Below are 23474 nucleotides of genomic sequence, written 5' to 3' on the forward strand. Positions count from 1 at the left end.
TGAGCAAAAATTATTTGGGTCAACTGGGCACATAAAAGATACAACTCAGTTTCAAGCTCTAAGCACTAAATCATGTGAATATCTCATCCAAGATGAGATAAGATAAATGTAAGATGAAAAAATATATTAAATTCATTTGCATGGTCTTTTTATAAGGTACAAACCTACATCTCATGAACCGTAAACTTCCAGATGTTCAAGCTGGTTTTAGAAAAGGCAGAGGAACCAGAGATCAAATTGCCAATATTCGCTGGATCATCAAAAAAGCAAGAGAGTTCCAGAAAAACATCTATTTCTGCTTTACTGATTATGCCAAAGGCCTTTGACTGTGTGGATCACAATAAACTGTGGAAAATTCTGAAAGAGATGGGAATACCAGACCACCTGAACTGCCTCTTGAGAAACCTGTATGCAGGTCAGGAAGCAACAGTTAGAACTGGACATGGAACAACGACTGGTTCCAAATAGGAAAAGGAGTACTTCAAGGCTGTATATTGTCACCCTGCTTATTTAACTTATATGCAGAGTATATCATGAGAAACGCTGGGCTGGAAGAAGCACAAGCTGGAATCAAGATTGCTGGGAGAAATATCAATAACCTCAGATATGCAGATGATACCACCCTTATGGCAGAAAGTGAAGAGGAACTAAAGAGCCTCTTGATGAAAGTGAAAGAGGAGAGTGAAAAGTTGGCTTAAAGCTCAACATTCTGAAAACTAAGATCATGGCATCTGGTCCCATCACTTCATGGGAAATAGAGAAATAGTGGAAACAGTGTCAGACTTTATTTTTTGGGGCTCCAAAATCACTGCAGATGGTGATTGCAGCCATGAAATTAAAAGATGCTTGCTCCTTGGAAGGAAAGTTATGACCAACCTAGATGGCATATTAAAAAGCAGAGACATTACTTTACCAACAAAGGTCTGTCTAGTCAAGGGTACGGTTTTTCCGTATGGTGGTCATGTATGGATGTGAGAGTTGGACTGTGAAGAAAGCTGAGCACCGAAGAATTGATCCTTTTGAACTGTCGTGTTGGAGAAGACTCTTGAGAGTCCCTTGGACTGCAAGGAAATCCAACCAGTCCATCCTAGAGGAGATCAGTCCTGGGTGTTCATTGGAAGGACTGATGCTGAAGCTGAAACTCCAATACTTTGGCAAAGAGTTGATTCATTGGAAAAGTCCTTGATGCTGGGAGGGATTGGGGGCAGAGGAGAAGGCGACGACAGAGGATGAGATGGCTGGATGGCATCACTGACTCGATGTACATGAGTTTGAGTAAACTCCAGGTGTTGGTGATGGACAGGGAGGCCTGGCATGCTGTAATTCATGGGGTCGCAAACAGTCAGACACGACTGAGAGACTGAACTGAACTGAGCCTACATCTCAAAGCTTGTCAATTTAAACATTTATAATTTTAAAACAAAATCAAGCAGAAAAATATTCTTCTAAAACTGTGGTCATCTCTTTTATCTATTCTCCCTCATTTTCTTTCAACAGATATCAATTGAGCCATCACCATGTATAAGATACCAAACTGTGACGATACAAATAGAAAATGCAATACATACTCTTGAAGACTCTTCTATCCTTTGTTTAGGATGGCACGCAAGCTGGGTAAGTGAAAAGTACCTCCATATCAGACTATGTTTAAATGTGAAATATATGATAGGATTGGTATCAATATTCTGCAAAAGATCAAGAGAGTTCTGTGGCTGTAGGTATTTCAGAGAGGGCATTTTGAAGGAAGGGGTAATTGAATTGGCTCTAGAAGAACAGGGGATAAGAAAACGATGCAAAGAATCAAGAGAGTTCTTTACTCCTTTTAAGGAGTAAAACCTAGAGGCAGATAGAAATGAACAAGGCATGCTCATAAAGCAATAAAGAGACCAGCATGGAAGGTCCGTAAAATAGACTAGGCAGTTGGAAGTCTGATTATGTCAGAAACTTGAAGTTTATATTATAAAGCTGTATTTTCAAAATTGTCTATTTCAAAAAATGTGTAAAGCAAATTCTTGCTTTCACCATTTTTTAAAAAAATCAGATAGCCTAAAACAGGGATCCCTAACTCCTAGGTCACAGATGGTTACTGGTCTGTGGCTGGTTAGAAACTGGGTTGCACAGGAGGAAGTGAGTGGCAGATGAGTGAGCAAAGCTTCATCTGTATTTACAGCCTCTCCCCATTTCTTGTGTTACCACCTGAGCTCAGTCTCCTGTTAGATCAGCAGTGGCTTTAGATTCTCATAGGAGCGTGAACCTTACTGTAAACCACACATTCAAGGGAGCTAGGTTGCACACTCATGAGAATCTGAAGTATGATGATCTGACCCTGCATTATGGTGAGTTGTATAATTATTTCATTATTTATCACAATATAAGATACTCAGGTTCAATCCCTGGGTCACGAAGATCCCCTGGAGGAGGGCATGGCAACCCACTCTAGTATTCTTGCCTGGAGAATCCCATGGACAGAGGAGCCTGGCAGGCTACAGTCCATGGGGTCACAAAGAGTTGGGCACAACTGAGCATCTGAGCAACAATAATAATAGAAATAAGTTCAGTTCAGTTCAATGGGTCAGTCATGTCTGACTCTGTGATCCCATGGACTGCAGCATGCCAAGCTTCCCTGTCCATCACCAACTCCCAGAGTTCGCTGAAACTCACGTCTATTGAGTCAGTAAAGCCATCCAACTATTTCATCATCCGTTGTCCCCACCTCCTCCTGCCTTCAATCCTTCCCAGCATCAGGGTCTTTCCCAATGAGTCAGTTCTTTACATCAGTTGGCAAAGTATCAGAGATTCAGCTTCAGCATCAGTCCTTCCAATGAATATTCAGGGCTTATTTCCTTTAGGATGGACTGGTTTGATCTCCTTGCAATCCAAGGGACTCTCAAGAGTCTTCTCCAACACCACAGTTCAAAAACATCAATAGAAATAAAGTGCACATTAAATATAATGTGCTTGAATCATCCCAAAGCCATACCCCATCTCATCTGTGGAAAAATTCTATTCCATGAAGCCAGTCCCTGGTAACAAAAGTTTGGGGCCCACAGGTCTAAAGGGTCAAATCTTCCCTTGAATGTTTTTATGCAGAACACATTATTTCAAATTCATTTTCTCACTACCTGTTTGTGGCATTTTCCAATGAGGTAATTTCATTTCTTGAATCATATCTCATTCAAGAAAGTGAGAGAACCCTTTAAATCCTAGGTGTCCTAAGAAATGAAATCCAGGAAAATCCATGGAAATGTCTACAATGCGTATATCCCTTAGATTCTATCTGCAAATAGTTCACAAACCCAGAAGTAGTCTTTGAACATGGATGACAACCAAGACTCTAGAGTCACTCACACCTGAGGTGAGTGAGTCTACACTGTCAATCATTACCTGTATGACCACATGCAAATCACTTAACCTTTTTACACCTCAGTGTCACTATCCATAAAATGGAGATATGATAGTCTCTCTATTCTGAAAGTTGTTCATTTGCTTATTCTTTCTCAAAAATATTTATTGGGGCACCCACAGTGTGAGGGGCTCTCCCAGATGCTAGTGACATCCTAATGAATAAGGAAGACAAAGATGTTTGAAAGGTTTAAATAGAATAATACCTTTCATCCATTTGACAAAATACCTAGAAAATTATGAATAAGCAATAAATGTTAGTTATTGTAGCTATTATGAACACTTCACCACATACACTATGAATTTGGGCTACTCTCTACACTACTCTAAGTCTCAGATTTCTTATGTTTAAATCAACAAAATTAGAACATAGAAATCCTAAAACCCTTTCTAGCTTCCACATGCTTAGTCTATAGTTGATAAACTATCTTGAGTCTCCTGGAAGATAAGAGAAAAGAAAAAGGAGAAGAAAAATAAAGTAATCTCCGATTCATAGAAGCCCTGGTGGCTTAGATGGTAAAGAATCTGCTTGCAATGCAGGAGACCTGGGTTTGATCCCTGGGTCAGACAGATCACCTAGAGAAGGAAATGGCAACCCACTCCAATATTCTTGCCTGAAGAAATCTCCTGGTGGGCTACAGTCCATGGGTGGCAAAGAGTTGGACACGATTGAGTGACTAACACTTTCACTTTATAGAAGCAGAAAGTTGTATACCAACGCTTAGTTCTTTGTATCTGTTTCCTTTTATATGTAAAAAAGGAGTATACTGCTGTTAAATCAGAACATAAACAAAGATTGAAAATGATAGTGTAGGCAATACAGTAACATTTGGTTAGGCTTTTCTTTATTGTTATTACTTTGATTTAGTTTAAAAAATTGAGTGGACATAAAATAATTTATTGGAAGTCTCTTCATGACAGATAGATTTTGGGACAGTGCATCTAATTACAGGTTTTGACAAGCAGTCAGTTCATAACCAATCAATGTTTATATGAGGCGAACTGTACCAAGTGAATTGTAATGTTGCCAATTTAGTGGTCTTGTATGGAGACAGTCATTTTAAATGTCAAGCACAGCAGGACTCAAGTGAAGAGTGTTCTTTTATTCTGTAGGTGAAGCTTTAGTAAAACATTTGGAAACATTCTGTTTCAAGAAAACTAATTAATTGATTAGTCACTTTGTGAAAACTTGGTGTTATTCATTCAGCATTAAACTTTGAATCAGTAACACAGACATTAATTTATGATGCTAAAAATGAAAGATCAAGAGAATTTCATGCCTGACTCACCTTGCTTTTAGAATGTAAAATAAGTGGATTATGAAAATAGTAGTAATAATAGAAGTTACCATTTCCTGACGTATGTTAAGCTCAGAAATTTACTTACAGAATTTTACTTAATCTTCACAGTAACACAATGAGCTAGGTATTATTCTTTTTGTATTTCAGGTGCGGAAGTGACTCAAGGAGTTTCAATAACTTTTCCAAGGTCACATAGCAAGTAAACAGCAGATGGAGCCTAAAAATTGTGACTCTCCTTTGTTTGTGACAAATGCCAGAAGACTATACTGGAAACTCTTTAGTTATAAAAGTGATTGAAGAGAATATAAATGAGTCATCCTTGGACTTTGTAGCAAAGAGAACTTCATTTTCTGCATTTACATTTCAAAAGACTACATGATAAAGAAATCATTTGCTATTGCTAGATAAGTGCTTCTTCAAGCAAAAATTCAGAGCCATTAAAAAAAAGAAAGAAAATGTACTAGCACTCATTTCCTCACTATATAGACAGCCTCAAAAGACACTTAAAATTCTGGCATTAAAAGCAGACTGCCCAGTAGTACTGCAGTCTCTAAGAGTTTGCATTTTAAATGGAACAGTTGCATCTTTGATATAAGATATTCCATAAGTTTATTTAAAAAAGGAAGGCCTTGTTTTATTTGTGTCCATATTATTAATAATTTTCTGACATATTCTGAAATGTGCATTTTTTTTCCTGTTTTTCCCACTAGATTTACTTCTCTTGGAGTAGAGATTTTTGTCTTTTTTTGTTGCCCAGAAGAGGTCTTGGCACAGTAAGTATTCAGAACGTATTTGTTAATTAATACATACATACATATTAATTAATACATAAATGAATAAAGTAACATGGTTGAAATTGGGCTGAAGAAAAGTGAAATCCAATTTATTTTTAGCATGTTTTGAAACTGATACACAACTCACGACCCAAATTCCTCTCACCTGCTAATCTGAAAAATTTACATTTTTATAATATCTAGGATGAATATAATACTACAGTATTTCAAGTACTTCATTCTTTATGAGATCAGAGAAGCTAAGAGTCTAAAAGGATTATTATTACCTAGACTACATCAAGGGAAAAAAAAAAACAAAAAAACTCCAGTTCTAATGTTTCCTACTTCAAAGCCTACCCTTCATAGGTTTGTATATAATATATACTCTATCCATTTTCAAAAACATGTGGTAACCACTTAGCACCTAAATAGTTCATTAACTCCTGGGAAGATGTCTTATTTTTCAACTCATTCTGCCGCTGTTTCTTGAGAAGCTTTCAAAATGGTCTTAGAGCTGCTGGAACTCCCTTCAACTACTTCTTAAGACAACTTCCGAGATGATTTATGTGGCAACCTGAGTGTTTCACTTCCTGTCTTCCAAGGGACTAAACTTTAACTGCTAAAAAGTTTACTTAGTCCCTTGGCAATTGGGAAGTTACTATAAAGGGTGTTATACTTTTCTTCTCTTCTAATTTTTGCTTCAATCTCCTTAATAAAAAACTTCCTGCTTGTTAGAAGTATTAGGATTGAACCCCTGCCCTCTTTGTACCTCCCTCTCTCCTTCTTATCTTAGACAGTGACTACGTAAGTGAAGGTAATGTTTGCTGCTGCAACAAGTAAACCTTCAACTTTCAGTGGCTTAGCACAATAGAAATTTCAGTTTCATTCACATAACAGTTCAATGTCATTGGTCCTAGCTAGAGGTAACAGTATTTTATGCATTGATTGAAAGATCTAGACTCCTACCGTGTATGACAGCACCAATTCTTAGGATCTCAAAATCCTCTGTATCCAATTAGCCAATGAGAAAAGGAAAGAGAGAACAAAGAAAGTACAACTTAATCCCAAAGTGACATCTATCCTTTTGGCTGATACTCCACTAGCAGAAAGATAATCACATGATCACACCTGGAAGCAAGGGGTGGGTTGGAACACCCAGCCTTTGGCTGGGAAGCTTTCCAGTGAAAACTCCAGTATAGGGAAGGGGCCAAAATTGTGTTGTTGTTTTGGATGGATGACACGTATTCTGCCACAGTGTGACTGAGGAAAGTGTATTGCTGGGCTCCAGGCATCTGTTTGCAAGTGTCTTTCCCTCTTCCTCTTGGACTCTCTGTCCTTGAAACTGCCCACTTTGGTTTCTCTTCCATCCTGGGGTCAGCATTCTGGGATGGGACCCTGCACAGGAGGCTTACAGTTGTCCAGTTGCCCTATCTGTGACTGGGTGAATAAGTTCAATGCACAGGGGATCATAAGGAGTCCATTTTTGCCTCAAATTCAAGTTCATTCTACCGTCCAGTTAACCAACAATATACTTGGTATTTTTCTAGGTTTCTATTTGACAGGTAAATAGATAAAACTGATAGACCTTTATACTTCCTGCTCACTGGCTCAAAACTAATAGAAGAAAAGGGGCAAGAGCACAACAGAACCCCATAATTGAATCAGGAGATACTCGAGTTTATCTTAAGTTATTTTTTCCTAAAATAATATTTTTCTTTGAGCTGGCTAAAATGTCTTAACAGAATTAACTACAAACAAATATGTAAACATTAAAAAAAATACTACATTCTTAAAGTTCCAAATAATCTGAATTCTTGAAATTTAAATAGGTTTCTAAAGGCAAATCTAAAGGCTCAAATAGAAAATAAATGTTTAATGGGCAAATATTTTCATTCCTTTGAACTTGGTACCAGTCATTGTTCAATCTCTGTGGTGGATTTTCTAACAGGCTTCAGCTCTGCTCTCCAAACATCAAGAGCCTACCTGTGCAGCGTGTGGTAGCTCCTACCTATGTGTGGGTCATGCACTCAACTTATTTTTCTGTCATGCTTCAATATCAAAGTCAGTACTGGGTGGTCTTACAAAGTGTCTGGGTGGGAGTTGAAGGAGAAAAAGGCAAAGTTTTCTAAGGAAGCACTTGGGTGGCCTGGCATAAAAGACAGGGGTAGACTGCAGAGAGATTTAAGCAACCAATATTTCCCCGGGATCCATTCAAATACAGCACAGACTTAGCACAATAAGCCTCAGCCATAGTGGCGCAGCTCTAGGGCCAGCTGGCACACAAACTGCTTTTAATTGGCTGAGGAGCGACGGGCTTGCTCCAACCCAAATATGAATGAGATATTATGTGTGAGTTAGAAAAAAAAAGAAAACATTTTAAGGCATGTGTGGCCTCTTCTCTCTCCTGGCTCTTGTAACAGTCAATGTTTTCATTCATAGAAAAGAATCATAAATAAAACCTCTTTATTGGTTTGTAACTTCTCTGTCAATATGGAGTCAGTTTTGACATGATCATTTGGCAGTTATTCTGTTCTCTTTTTATTCTGCAATAACAATGATTAAAATGAATTAAATAGATCTGAATACAATCCCAACCTATTTTCCTTCTGAAGGGAGAATTTTCAAATATAATATAAAAGTGATGCCTTTACCCTTAAGGCTGAAGAGAATGTACTCACTAATGCCAAATTGTGAGTTTATCAAAAGAAATAGAAATAGAAAAAGAAATAGAAATATGTTCTGGTGTTTGGTGATTATTTGAATAGTAGGACATTGGTGAAAAAAAAAAAGAGGAAGATAGTATATTACCTATAGTGATGGTTGTTTAGTTGCTGAGTCATGTCCGACTTTTGCGACCCTGTGGACTGCAGCCCACCAGGCTCCTCTGTCCATAGTATTTTCCAGGGAAGAATACTGGAATAAGTTGCCATTTCCTTCTCCAGAGAATCTTCCTGAGCAAGGGATCAAACCCCCATCTCCTGCATTCTAGGTTCTTTACTGCTGCGCCACCAGGGAAGCTTTATCACCTACATTGCAATCTAACTGTCATTTTATTATACTTTTTAGATTTCTACTGAAAAGTCAGAAGAACCTCAACAACTGCCTTGTTAATTGATTTCTATCAATATCCAACACATTTAGTGGATTACTGCAGAAAAACCAAGTACATTATGGAGTTCCCCAGATCACCAACTTTTAAAAAATGGTAAAATTTAAAAAAATTAAAATAAAAAAATAAAAAAAGGTAAAATTTTATACCGTCATTTTAGGGGATCTCTTTTCTGGTTTGTAAATCCCTATGTAGTATAATCATGTGAAAAGTCAAGTGACATCTTTTTCTCAGTTTTCTAGAAATGACTATTAAAGTCTTTTGCTGAGAAAAAATAAATAAGTAAATAAACCTACTCTGAACCATACACTCTAAGTGCAAAGACCCTCCTCCTATTGTGGTCAGCCCCTTCTGGTCAAGACTTACAGAAGGACACTGTTACAGCTACCACACCTTGTTCCTCTGGTCCCTCAGAGAAGAGGAGCATGTTAAACTTTGAAGAGTAGCACCTCTTTCTCAACAGACTAACATGGCAGAGGAGAGAAGACTTTGTGACTTGGGGGTCCCACAATCTTTTCTACAAAATTGGGGGGTAAACCATCTGTACTCCCACCCAAAACTCAGAAAATAGCATTTCTGTCTAAAAGCGACACAGCATGTAAAATAACAAAATCCCTCAAATTGCTGGTTTGAGGGGGCAGCTAGGAGGGAGAGGGTATATCTGAGAGAAGCTCTCAGGAGCTGGGGAAAGGTCAGCCTGCATCCCAAACACATGTTAGGGTAGGAACAATTGAATGTCCCATAAAACAAGTGAAAAGTGTCTGAATGTAAATCACCTTGCCAGTAAGTAGCCCAAGACGACCAACTGCTGGACAGAAAGATCTTATCAGCGAGAGCTTCTAGAGATAGATGGCCCACTCGAAAGGAAAGGGAGCCAGAAAAGGTAGAATCAGACCCCTATAGCCTTCTCCAAATGGCACCCAAGGAGAAAGAAGTCTTCATTGGGTCCTTGGAAGAAACTGCAAGATGCTCTGGTAAGAGCTGGCATATAAGTTCCAGAGAACCAAATAGCTGTTAGTTACTGTTCTATTGAGAGTATATAACAACCAAAGTGGAAGACGGTAGCCAGCTTATCAGGAGTAGTTACAGAGGAAGCAGCATCTATCTTCCTCTCACAGCTTTCCTCTCAATGCTGCCTTCAGACAGGAAGTAATGAAGGTCAGGGTTGTAAGGGAGTTGTTTATGTCCTCCCTCTCACCCCAAGCCACTGGACGCTCTGATCTGACCCCCTTGGGGTGGGTGAAGGCATGGAGAACTGGGATTGAAGTTAAGATGGAATTAAATGGAATACTCTTCTCACTGAAAAGGCTAGTTTCCCAAATATGAACAGCTCTTCAGGAAAAAAAAAAAGATAAAAATTGGAAAAAAATGGATCTTTAAACCTATAAGAGGTACAGAAGTAAAATAAAATTTTGTTTCTCACCTATAAGATTGACAAAAATATAAAAGCTAAAGAATAAACTTATTGGCAGTACTGTAGGAAAAAGGACACTCTCCCACACTGCTGATGAAATTGCAGAATGCTATCACTTTCTATAGAAAAATGTTTGACAATATGTAAAATGTCTATCTCTGCATTCACCACTGGATTCAGCCCACACTTCTAGGAAATGATCCTAAAAATGAACATCCATACATATTAAACAACTCATAATACTAAGCTATTCACTCTTACATTATTTGTAATAACAAAAAAATTGGAAGCAACCCAACCTTTATCTACTGGAGATTGACTAAATAAACTATAGCTCGTCTATACAATGAAATACTGCTCAGCCATGAAAAGCTATGATGAGACAGTGATAGGACAAACTGAAGAAGAATGTTTCCAAGGGTAGAGTCAGGGATGCAGAGACACGCAGAGAGAAGTTAAGAATGTGGGTCTGATCCTGTGGGCCCAGAGGACAGAGCCTCATGTCACATAAGCTTACTCTGCTGCTGCTATTGCTGCTAAGTCACTTCAGTTGTGTCCAACTCTATACGACCCCATAGATGGCAGCCCACCAGGCTCCCCTGTCCCTGGGATTCTCCAGACAAGAACACTGGAGTGGGTTGCCATTTCCTTCTCCAAGCTTACTCTACAGGTCCTGAAACATAATGGAATTCGCCTTGCTGGATTGTAACCTTGCTTTAGACTAGCAACAGCTTTAGTCTTCACATATTCTTCCTTTGAGAATAGGAATGTCTATCCTAAACCTGTTGCATTATTGCATTTTGGAAACAGATAACTTCTTTTCTAGTTTCACAGGTCTATAGATGGAGAGAAATGTTGTCCCATGATGAATGTTCTAGTATGGTCAGGTTGATATTATATAATAACATAGACCAGGAGGCTTAAACAGCAAACATTTGTTTCTTACAGTTTTGGAGGCTGAGAAGTCCAGGGTCAAGGAGGCAGCAGATTTGGTGTCTGGTGAAGGGCCTCTTCTGGGTTGCGGACTAGAAACTTTTAATTTTAACTTCACATGGCAGAATGGATGAGGGAGCTCTCTAGGGATCCCTATTATAAAGGTATTAATTTCATCATGAAATTTCCACTCTTGTGATCTAATCACTTCCTAAAGCCATAGTGTTGAAAATAAGGATTTCAACATATGAATTTTGGGTATGCACAAACATTCAGTTTACTGCCAAGAACCATATCCTATGTCTCACTCACCTGGTTATATAATTTAATATAGGATCTAGAACTTTTCTGAGTTGATTATGTGTAGATGAGATTTTGGACTGAGATTTAGATTTAGAGTTGATGCTAGAATAGTGGATTTTGGGAGATAGAGGGTGAGGTGAATAGGCCAGAGTAGACTATTGTGGGTTGATCAATGTTACCCAAAAACTCATGTCCACTTGGAGTTTCTTATTTAGGAATAAAGTATTTGCAAATATAATTAATTAAGATAAGACTACAGTGAACTGGGGTGGGACCCAAATCTAGCATCAATGGTTCCCTTATAAGAAGGCAGAGATGCAGAGACATGCAATGAAGAATATCATTAGAGGACAGTGGAAGACATTCAAACAATGCAGGAACAAAGCAAGGACGGCTGGCAGCCACCATAAGCTAAGAAGAGGTAAAGAGGAATTCTCCTCTAGATGTTTCAGTAGGAGCAGTGCTCTGATTATTCCTTGATTTCAGGATTCTAGTCTCCAGAAGTAGGAGAAAATACATTTTTGTTATTTGGAAAAATAATAAGGAATATCTTATGAAAAAATATTTATATTTTCAAATCAAAAAATGCAAAAGAATAAATATGGTAATTTTACCTTTGGTTAAAAAAAGAGAAACTCTCTCTCACAAACACACACACATGTGTAAGGTAAACCATAAACTAAAGAAACATTACATGTGGAGAGTAAAAATAAGATGGAAAACATTGGGATGACATTGTGGTTTCTCTGGGTAGATCTTTGGATATTGTTCTGATATTTGAACTATGAGAATACTTTATTCAACAAATAGAACTCAATAAAAGGGTAGAAAAGGAGGATTCTAAAATTGATTACAAATATAGGTAACTGAATCTAACTTTTATCAAAATAACTGAATTAGGATGAAAAAATAATTCAGGTAATCTGGGGACACAGTATTTACTGCTGCTGCTGCCAAGTCACTTCATTTGTGTCCAACTCTGTGTGACCCCATAGATGGCAGCCCACCAGGCTCCCCTGTCCCTGGGATCCTCCAGGCAAGAACACTGGAGTGGGTTGCCATTTACTTGTCCAATGTATGAAAGTGAAAAGTGAAAGTGAAGTCTCTCAGCTGTGTCTGACTCTTAGCGACCCCATGGACCGCCCGTCCATGGGATTTTCCAGGCAAGAGTACTGGAGTGGGGTGCCATTGCCTTTTCCACAGTATTTGACTATATATATCCAAAAAAATTGTTTGGCCAATTGAAAGAATTTAAATGGGGCTGGATACCAGACTATTATAGAGTTATTTTTAACTCTCTGTATTTCCATAAAAATTTTCCTATTTCCATAACATTTCCTAACATGTAATTATTCATCTTCTTGGAGTGATAAGAATATGTGTAGTACTCTTTCTTGGAGATGCATTTTATGTGTTTTTGGAAAACAATATCATGATGTCTACAACTTACTTTTATCAGTATATATAAAGTGTGTGTGTGTATATATATATATATATATAGTATATATATATAGTATATATATATAGGAATTATGCATGTTTATATGTAATGATATGCATATATAATTAATGAAGATAAATGAAAACTGCATGGTAATCACTGTATTCTTTATACTTCTTTATATTAATACTTTCTATGACTTTGAATATTACTAAGACTGAAAGTTGGGAAAAAAATGAATAGGCTAAGTTTTATGACTTGCTATGAGACTATTTAACAATAGAAAGCTACTGAAGAAATTTTGGAATCAGTCAGAGACCATAAATGGTGTCAGATACTCAAATAAGTAAAGGACTCTATCAATTGGGCACAGTTAGAATCAATTACTGGAAAAATAAAATTAATCCCTCTTTGTACCCCCAAAGAGCAGGGATGTTCATCATATTTATTACATGTGGGCTACCAACCATTTAAGGGACCTCTGTAGCATCAATTTTAAACTTTTATTGTGTAATTCCTCTGTGCCAGGATCACACTGGGACTAAGTGTTTCCAGAGAAAGGGCAGATTCTTCAAAGTTCATAGCAGCCAGTCTAACTTAAACTGTCAGATGAAGAAAGAACAAAGCTGTGTTATTAAAAAGCTATCATAATTCATTCTCTGCTGAAGCCAACATAGTGGAAAGTGGATTCCTAGGAAACTGAAAACTAAGTAAATAGAACAGAATGTGCCCGGCCTGAGATGGCAGTGCTCTGTCCATCATTTTACTTACCCTGCTCTGAGTTCCATTTCAGGGACGAGGCCCATGACTGTCTCCTTGTTTTGATCAAGGGAAGACTTTGGAAAGAAGTTAGAGGGTAAGGGGGAAGGAGCTAGGAGCCAGGGTATTTACAGCCTCCTTTTCTGGCTGGGCAGGTTCTTCCGAAGCAGCTGAGTGTTCTCATGGGAGCCGACTCTACCAGACAAGCCTCTAGGCTTTCATATATATGGTTTAATTCAATCCAACAGTCTAGCTGAGGTAGGTAGAATAGGCTTTATCATCCCAATTTTACAGATGATAAAACTTAGTCTATAAGAGGTCCCCAGTAAGAAAGATAGAAGCAAGATCAAAATCTAAGCCTTCTGATCCTTAGTTCTGAATTTCAGGGTGGGATGGGGGGTCATCAGTAACAAATCATTCTTCAGATTCTACCCTGCTTACTTTTAACATGTTTTTTTAACATTTTATGGCAAAAAAATAGCATGCAAAGTGTGAAAGACATTTGAAAGGCAATAATTATAAATATCCCTACTGGTGGTCTTATTATGACTGATGCAATTTTTAATAGAAAAGAAAACCTACATACATATATAATATCGGGAGGAAAAGAAAAGAAATTGGAGAGAGTAATCAGTTATAAAATTAACAAAGCTGACAACATAGTGTATATGGCTATTCTACAATTTGTAATCATATCTTTAACTCTGAATTATAAGTCTCTATAAGGAAAAATGACAGCTCAGGAGATACCAAACTGGAAGGGCCTAGAAGGAAAAAAGAAATGTACAATAGGTGAGAAATAATTCATTAGCTCTATTACCTCAGGTTTATTCAGTGTAATGAATTATTTTAATTCATCACTGTTTCCAAGGAAACAATGCTTGATTCATCTCACAGCTTAATATCTTGAAATCACATATATTATTTTATACATGACATGAACATAATAGTTCTTACTCTGCAATTCATCCATGTACTTAAGTCTCACACAATATATACTTTGATAGCAGTATCCATTTTCAGTAAAACTGTGAACTTAACCTGAATTATTACCTAATGTTTTGGGTCTTTTCTTACTATTTTCAATGATCCAATGTCAAATAAAATGCCATATTTATCAATTGGGTGGCCAGATTATACTTATTTGCCTTCTCTTCCCATACTGACATAAAATATATCACAAGTTCTAAGAAAAATAAGAGTAGTTTGAATCATGAGTTATCAGCCCGTGCCAGTCTTTTCTTGTATTTTTTCTTATATAACTTCCATCATAAAAAATATAAATATAAATCTAAGAATACTTATTACATTTTCAATTACTGAACTCATAATATTACAGAAGCATATAGGTAAGAACAAAGGCAAAGTTTGGAGATTTTTAAACTGGGCCATATGAAAACAATGCCATTTCTTTATCATATTTGCCCCAAGGGCACCCAGATTATTAAGTAGAAGCTTTCTGAACTTTTATGACATGGGATATCTGAAATTTTGTAAAAGCTGGCAGTATTGATGTGAAATACTTCAAGTATCTATTGAAAGTATTTAATGCCTGGCCAGACACCCCTACAACCTTGACCATGGACAGAATCTCTGGCTTCAAAAGATAACCATTATACAATCAGAAGGATGCCTTCAGGATCTTAGCTTTGCAGTGGTAAGGCCCACGGTGACAGAGTCAGGGAACAAAGGTCATCTTCTATGCCCAAGTAGGGCAAATCAGGCAAAACATCATTGCTTAGAGAATTTTGCCTGAGGAAGACATATTTCCAACTGGTACTGCAGCTGCTTGTTATACCTCCCCCGAGCTCTCTCCTCTGAATTAATCTGGCTCCATATTGCCCACAGGGTAGGATCCAAAGTTTGGTATGGTTCCACCATACATAGCACTTTGAACTATTTGCAGTTCCTCAAATACACCATAATCTCACCTAACAAGTTGACTTTAAATATGCTGCTCTCAGCAACCAGAAATACCTTTCCTCTATGATGACTTCTTACATATGTTTCAATATGCAACATAAGTGATGCCTTCTCTATGCAAATTTTACCTTGAAAACTCCATGTCTATTTCCTCTGTGTGTCTGAAATAACACTTATATTGCATTATGATTATGAAATTATCACTATATTATCATTCTATTCCACTAGATTTTCATCGTATTCCACTAGACCCTGAAGACAGAGATTACTGTGTTCATCTTCTTAGCTCCAGTGATGGACAAATGCTGTGCATATCACAAATGTCAAAAACATTTATTGAATTTGTAAAGAATTCAGTAATTGAAAACAACAATAAATGAGTTAAATGCTAATACATTTGGTGACTAGGATATTTTGCAGCTTTTAAATATCATCAACTACTGTTATGAGTCCTGGTTTGCAAAGATAACCAAAATATGTAACAAAAGTTTAAACAAAATTTAAAGTGAAAATAACAAGTTAGAGAATGCCATACATACATGTGCTCAGCGGCTAAGCCGTGTTCAACTTTTTGTGACCCCATGGACTGTAGCCCACCAGATTCCTCTGTCCATGGGATTTCATAGGCAAGAATACTCCGGTTGCCATTTCCTCCTCTAGGGAATCTTTCTGATTCAGGGATCAAAACTTCAACTTCTGTGTCTCCTGCATTGGCAGGAGAATTCTTTACCACTGGGCCATGGTAAGCCCCATACATGTGGTGTTATCCAATTTGTGTAAAATCTTAGTAAATATGCATATAATGCATACAAAATAATGCATAATGCATATAATGAATAAAAAAATTATGTAAACCATATATACCAAACTGTTATAGCTGATAATGCCTGAAACACATATATCATGTTTACAACTATTTCTTTTTTTATAATGAAAGGTTTTATAGGAAGAAAATAGCAATAAGAATACATATAAGCAAAATTAGGCTTTATCTTGAGGTGAAACATTAGAAACAGTAAAGTGAAAGTCCAGCTTAATTTCTTTATATCAGACAATCTTGGAAGCTTGAGTGTTGAGTACCCTTGTAAATGGAAAAAGAAAGATAGTGGTGAAAAGCATAGCAAGAGGCCTAGATCCGTCACCTGGAACCATTTTATATGTTTTAAACTGAGATAGGGGATTCCCTGGTGGCTCAGATGGTAAAGAGTCTGCCTGAAATGCGGGAAGCCTGAGTTCGATCTGTGGGTCAGGAAGATCCCCTCAAAAAAAAATTTGGCAACCCACTCCAGTATTCTTGCCTGGAAAATTCCAGGGGCAAAGGAACCTGGCAGGCTACAGTCCATGGGGTCTCAAAGAGTTGGTCACCACTGAGCAGCTTTCGCTTTCTCAGAGATCTTGGTGGGGAACATAAGCAGTCTTCAAATTCTTGAAGGGCTACTTTATGGCAAGGATATTTAAATATGTCCTGTTTTGGCCTGGGGGTTTTACTAAGATGACTATATGAAACTTACGGAGAAAGACATTTGGATTTGGTTTAAAAGGAGACCTTTTCTGTAATGGTAATTCTACAAAGATAGAAACAATTGGCCGCATGGTTTCCTCATATTCACAATCTCTGAAGTTTTTCAAATACAATCTGGGAAAACACATGTTAGGGAACTTGTGTGGAAACTCACAGTCTGCTTGAAAGGGGAGTTAAATACCCTCTAGGCTCACTTCCAGCAAGAAGGTTCTGATACTATGAGATCAGACGTTCCCAAAAGAATTTAAAATTATTAGGACATGAAAAACATTTCTACAAAAAGTTATCCTTATTAAATTTGGTTCAGATTACACAGCAAAATGAAAAGAAATTCTTGAGATGTAGTTCTGTTCCAAAATATTCCAATAAAGTTGTTCATTCATAAATTTAAAATTTATTAAATGTCTGCTATATATCAAGAGTTTACATGGGAAAAATAAAGGGAAAAAAGTCATAGTCCAAGTAATTTATTCTTTGATGAGGAAAAAAAAATTAGCTGTTATAATAAAATACAACATGTGGGTCGTTAAAGGTACATACTCTGCCCAGTGGTAACACAAGAAGGATGCTAACATTCTAACAGATGCAAGAGTAGAGGTATGCAGAGGCATGAGAACCTTTCTAAAAATGTTGGGCTTTTCTTTGAGGACAGTTGGGAACCACAGAAAGGATTAATCATCAAAGAATTAATACCAGGTTTGCACTTTAAAAATAATCACCTGTCAGCTAAATGAAGAAAGAGATAGTGGAAACTGTGATAAGAAGAGGAGATCCAGTTAAGGGACTACAACAGGATACCCAAGAAGTGACCAAAGGAACAGAAACCTATTTCCCGAGCAGGAATAGAGATGCAGACATAGAGATCAGATGTGCGGACACAGCAGGGGAGGGTGGGACAAATTAGGAGATTGGGATTGACGCATATACTCTACCATGTGTAAAATAGATAGCTAGTGGAAAGCTGTGTATAGCACAGGGAGCTCAGATCGATGCTCTATAATGACATAGGGGGCTGGGATGGGAGGGTCAGAGGGAAAAGATACGTGTACACATATAACTGACTCACTTTGCTGTACAGCAGAAACTAACATAGGATTGTAAAGCGATTACACGCCAATTTAAAAAAAAAAAAGAAAGAGTCAGTAAGGAGATAGAAATCAACAGGTTTCAGTGACTAACTGGGGATGGTGTTCAGAAAAGTAGTAAAATAGGACTACAGTGTGAGTTTACAACTGGTGAGTCTATAAAAGATAGGGAAGGCAAAAAGGAAGTGATTCCTGAGGAAAAATAAAAATACATACAAAACATCAAACAAACACTAACAACACAAAAGCTTCTCCTATTGGAATTATTAAAAGAATAAACAAAGTGTCTTCTGGACACACTCAAAGATCTTTTTCTGAAGCTTAACTTAAAGATCTGAGCTGGAGACATATATCTGGGAATCCTCACAACATAGATTTTGAGGAATCTTTAGATATGGATGATCTGGCCAGAAAAAGAGAATATAACAAGAAGAGGAGGAAGGACTGAAATCTATAGACCTTGTGTATTTAGGAGAAACCTGGAAAGGTAACTTGATGGCTAGTGAATTAGACACCATGATTGACCTTACAACTGAACGTAATCTGCTCTGCTAGATAAATCATGCAAAGCGTGCTTTTAAGAACTTCAGTGACAAAGACAGATTTATCAGCAGTTAAAACAAATTGAAAGTGGTATACAGAAGACTGAAGTTGTCTTCACTCCAAGGGTTTTGCTTCATGCAGGTGATGTGGCACTTGGCTTTTGTATCCCCTCAAGGTGCAGGCTTCTCTGATGACTCAACAGGTAAAGAATCCACCTGCCATGCAGGAGACGCAAGAGATGTGGGCTCCATCCTGTGGTCATGAAGATTCCCTAGAGAAGGGCATGGCAACCCACTCCAGTATCCTTGGCTGGGAAATCCTGTAGACAGAGGAACCTGGTGGTCTTCCGTCCATGGATTTGCAAAAGAGTCGGGCAGGACTGAGTGACTAAGCATACAAGGTGCAGGGAACAAAAGTCAAAACCTAGAGTCTGTACAATTTGGGAATTCTAATAGACACCAATATAAAGCTGAGTTCTCCAGAGAGCCCATCCTCATAATAAGGGTAAACAAAAATGTTTTATCTCCTCCTGAGAAAGCCATGCAGGAAAGAAATTTACCATCTTAAACTTTGATGCCAAGTGGAGAGAAGGGGGCAAAAATCCTCCCTTTAAGAATTCCTAAGTGCAACCTAGGGCCTTACTGATAGCACCTAGGTATTCCAGAACGCCCCTTGCTGAGAATTTAGTTTCAAATGGTTGCATACAGACTTAAGAAAAAGTGGCAAATTGGCCTTCTAAAAGTTAGGGATATAATGAAGCAAAAAATTCCCCAAAGAATTTGCAATAAAGTTGGCCAGATTAAATTAATATATCTTCCGTCTCTTCCCTTGAAACCCTGTGACAAGGTTAATAAATCCACATGGACAGTGAGAACAAGAGAAGAAATGCTTATAAAGATTTCTGGGAAATCTAGAAAAATCTGGAAAATAGCTAGATGAGGGGTGACAGAGAGTTAAGCCAAAAAAAAAAAGCTGACTTTTAAACTTGACATGTAAAGAGCAGAAAACTAATCTATTTAATACTTTAGAATTCCCCCAAAGGCTCCAACAATTGACTACCAACTACCATGAAAGTGGGATGCTGCTGGAGGTGTAAAACAAGTAGGACATGTCAAGTTATGTTAGAAGTTAATTAAATTCTCCAGGTTTCCTTCTCTGGGTGTCTTCCTTTATATGACTGCTAAACTCTTATCTTGGAATGTTAGATACTATATTAAAAAGTCAAATCAAATCAAGACAAACCCACAGAGAAATTAAGTAAATTTAAACATGCCACTTGCCAGGAGACACCTCCCACCCACAAACCCATATCCATTGCCTAAACCTAAACCCTACACCTCTTATGCAACCTGGCTCCCAGAATACTGGTCTGGAGGTCTTTACCCTCCAGAAAAATCTGAAAAATCTAACAGTCTCAAATGAAACACCTAAAATTTTTATATCAGAAATGTCCCAAATGAAATTTTCAGCTACATTGTCCTCCAGTGAAGCTCACTGTCCCCAGTACTCAGAGGCTTTCCCTACCCTTGACCATGTGCATAGAATCAGCAATTAGCCCACACCCTGGGAAAACCTCTACTGTAAGGTGTGAAGACAAAAGCAAATATAGAGGAAGGAGTTTACTGATGGGATAGAGAAGATGAATGGAAAGAAAACTATTTAATATCCTTCTGTAAATAGGAAATATGATAAACCATAAAATAAGAATACAATGCTATAAAAAGGAATAGGAGATTAAAAAGAAACTCTCAGTAATTAGAAGTATAAGAGCAGAAATAAAAAAAAAAAAAAAACTTTATAGAGGTGCTGAAAGATGGAGTCAAATTAATGTCTGAGCAAAAAGGAAAGACCAGTCTGGGAGATGTAACTTCCAGAGAATGGAAACTTGAAAAAGAGAGAACAGAGAAAACCAAGTGGGAGCATTCATCCAAACATTAACTCCAGAGTATTTCCCACAACTGAAGGATATGTGTTTCTTTATCAAAAAGACTCCTTGAGAGCTAAATTCTCAACTTTTATCATGAGAGGCCAATAAATAATTCCTAAACTGACCAATGATAAGAATGCATTATAATACTATTGAAACAGAGCCGAACCCTATGGTCTTTGCCCCCCATGTCCTCAGCCTGCCTTTTGTCTGTGGAAAAACTTTAGCGAAAGAATATTTAACCAGAGAAGTTAGAAAACACATAAACAAAGGAAAACAGTTAAAAGAGACCAAATAATAATAGTTCAGTTAGTAAGCACAGTCAAGGACCTTTAGTTCCTTCTCAAGAGCTATAGAAAATATTCTGAGCCATATCCTGTGAGCTGTCTTAGAGAGACTGAAACCCTAACCAGGTGGAAGAAGTTAACTACGTGATGACCAGACTGTTGCTATTATTATGAGTTGCCACAGTTCCAATAAGTAAATTTCTTGGCCTCAAAGAAATGGAAATAGCCCCTGGAACTGAAGATTAGCTGTACCTAAAACAATCAAGAAACAGCTGGTCAGACCACTGCATAACCAATTTGAAGATGACTGTCAGCCCTCAGTATACTGCTTCTGCATGTAATGCACCCCCTCAGCCTGTCAAAGCTCTTGCCCTCTAATTGTCAGGGCAGGGAGGTCAGTCAGCCTCTGGACAGGGGTTTCCCCTTCCCCTTGGTTGCATTCTGAATGCTAAGTTGCTTCAGTCATGTCTGACTCTTTATGGTCCTATGGACTATAGCCCACCAGGGTCCTCTGTCCATGGGATTCACCAGGCAAGAATACTGGAGTGGGTTGCCATGCCCTTCTCCAGTGGATCCTCCTGACCCAGGGATAGAACCCACGTCTCTTATGTCTCCTACATTGGCAGGTGGGTTCTTTACAACTACCGCCACCTGGGAAAACCCCTGGTTGCCATCATCCAAAATAAAGCAAACTTTTCCTTTCCATCAACCTCGCCTCTTCATTGGCTTTTGAGCAGCGAGTAGCTGGACTCCACTTTCAATTACACTATTATTTAGAAATACAGAGACAAATGCTGTATGATCAGGCCAAGATGGTAGTTCTCTTGCTCCCTGTATATCCTTTGATCAATCAGTCCTCTTTTTCATCTACACCCTCCTCACAAGACTGACCTTCCCTCTTAGTCATAGAACCTGATCAATAACTACCTATCTCCTCCTCCACAACCTCCACACCCGCCAACCTACCTTTGGCCCCAGCTAGTGATTGTTCTAATCTTTAGATGAGAATGGCTCCACTGTGACAGTTTATCAAAGGGGTTGTGAGGGATAAGGCACCCTACTGATTTCCCTGGTAACAATCTGAGGTCAATTTCCCCCATAGGGTAACTTCCTCTTCCACCATTAGTGATGGGGAGTCATTTGAAGACCTTGCTTCAGATGAGTAAGATCCTTTGTCCAATAAACCATTGATATCTCTGTTGCTGACTTCAGGTTCTTTCTTCAGTCTTGGTGGTGGTTTAGTCGCTAAGTCATGTCTGACTCTTGCAATCCCATGGACTGTAGCCTGTCAGGCTCCTCTGTGCATGGGATTCTCCAGGCAAGAATACTGGAGTGGGTTGCCATTTCCTTCTCCTGGGGATCTTCCTGACCCAGGAATTGAACCTGGGTCTCCTGCATTGCAGGCGGATGGTTTACCAATTGAGCTATGAGGGAAGCCCTCTTCAGTCTTGAGGCTGGGCAATTAAAATATTGTTGGGCTTCAGGCCTATGGCGTACAGCCCAACAAATGCCAGAGTCATCAGATAAAAGAACCAAAATAACTGTTTTTGAGAACAGGGAAGTGAACAAGCGGAGACCCTAGAAACTGCTATTTTTCATAGTTTTTAGAATTATTCACTTTTTTGCACAATTATCAGTTAGATAAAAATAAAAACAAAAAAGTAAAATCATCCTGAATGGATAGATTTAATGGCAGATTCAACCCATACTGATGAAAAAAGAACTAATTAGCTAGAAAAACAGAAAACATGAGAAGGAGGTTAAGATAAGGAGAACATGTGTGAAGGCCTATCATACATCACACACCTAATTGGAGTCCAAGAAGAAAAAATCTGTTACCTCTCGGAGGCAATTTTTGAAGCATTATGACTGAGTTTTCTAAAATGAATGGAAGACTTCAATGCTTAGCTTTAGAAATCCTAAAGAAAGGTCAAAGAGAAATCAGGAGGTGAGGGTGTCATAGAATATAAAAAAGGCAAATTTTCTAGGGCAAGCCCAGATCCACAATTCTGATTATTTCCCTATTCTGTCAGTGTTTCTTGACTAAAATGTGTAAACATATTTGATTAGACCATTTTAAAAAATTTATGTACTCTATGCAAAATATTTTAATGTTGACAAGCATGCATCTAGACACACACAGAGTAAACTGTTGTGGGGGCTAATGTTATTGGTAAACTCCACTGGAATAATTAGATTAATTTCTAAATAAAGACATTTATTGCTGTGTCGTTGCTAAGTCACGTTCAACTCTTTTGCGATCCAATGGGCTGTGGCCCTCCAGGCTTCTCTATCCATGGGATTTTCCAGGCAAGAATACTCGAGTGGTTTGCCATTTCCTCCCCAGGGTATCTTCTGGACCCAAGGATTGAACTCATGTCTCCTGCATTGGCAGGCAGATTCTTTGCCACTGAGCCACCGCATTGCTTCATCAGTCAGTCAGTCAGTTCAGTTGCTCAGTTGTGTCTCTTTGTGACCCCAGGGATTGCAGCATGCCAGGCTTCCCTGTCCATCACCAACTTCTGGAGGTTATTCAAACTCATGTCCATTGAGTCGGTGATGCCATCCAATCGTCTCCTCCATTGTCCCCTTCTCCTCCCACCTTCAATCTTTCCCAGCATCAGGGTCTTTACAAATGAGTCAGTCCTTCCCATCAGGTGACCAAAGTATTGGAGTTTCAGCTTCAGCATCAGTCCTTCCAATGAATAGTCAGTACTGATTTCCTTTAGGATGGACTGGTTGCTTCATTGCT

The sequence above is a fragment of the Cervus canadensis genome, chromosome 7 (genome assembly GCF_019320065.1).
Source record: "Cervus canadensis isolate Bull #8, Minnesota chromosome 7, ASM1932006v1, whole genome shotgun sequence".
Classification (NCBI taxonomy): domain Eukaryota; kingdom Metazoa; phylum Chordata; class Mammalia; order Artiodactyla; family Cervidae; genus Cervus; species Cervus canadensis.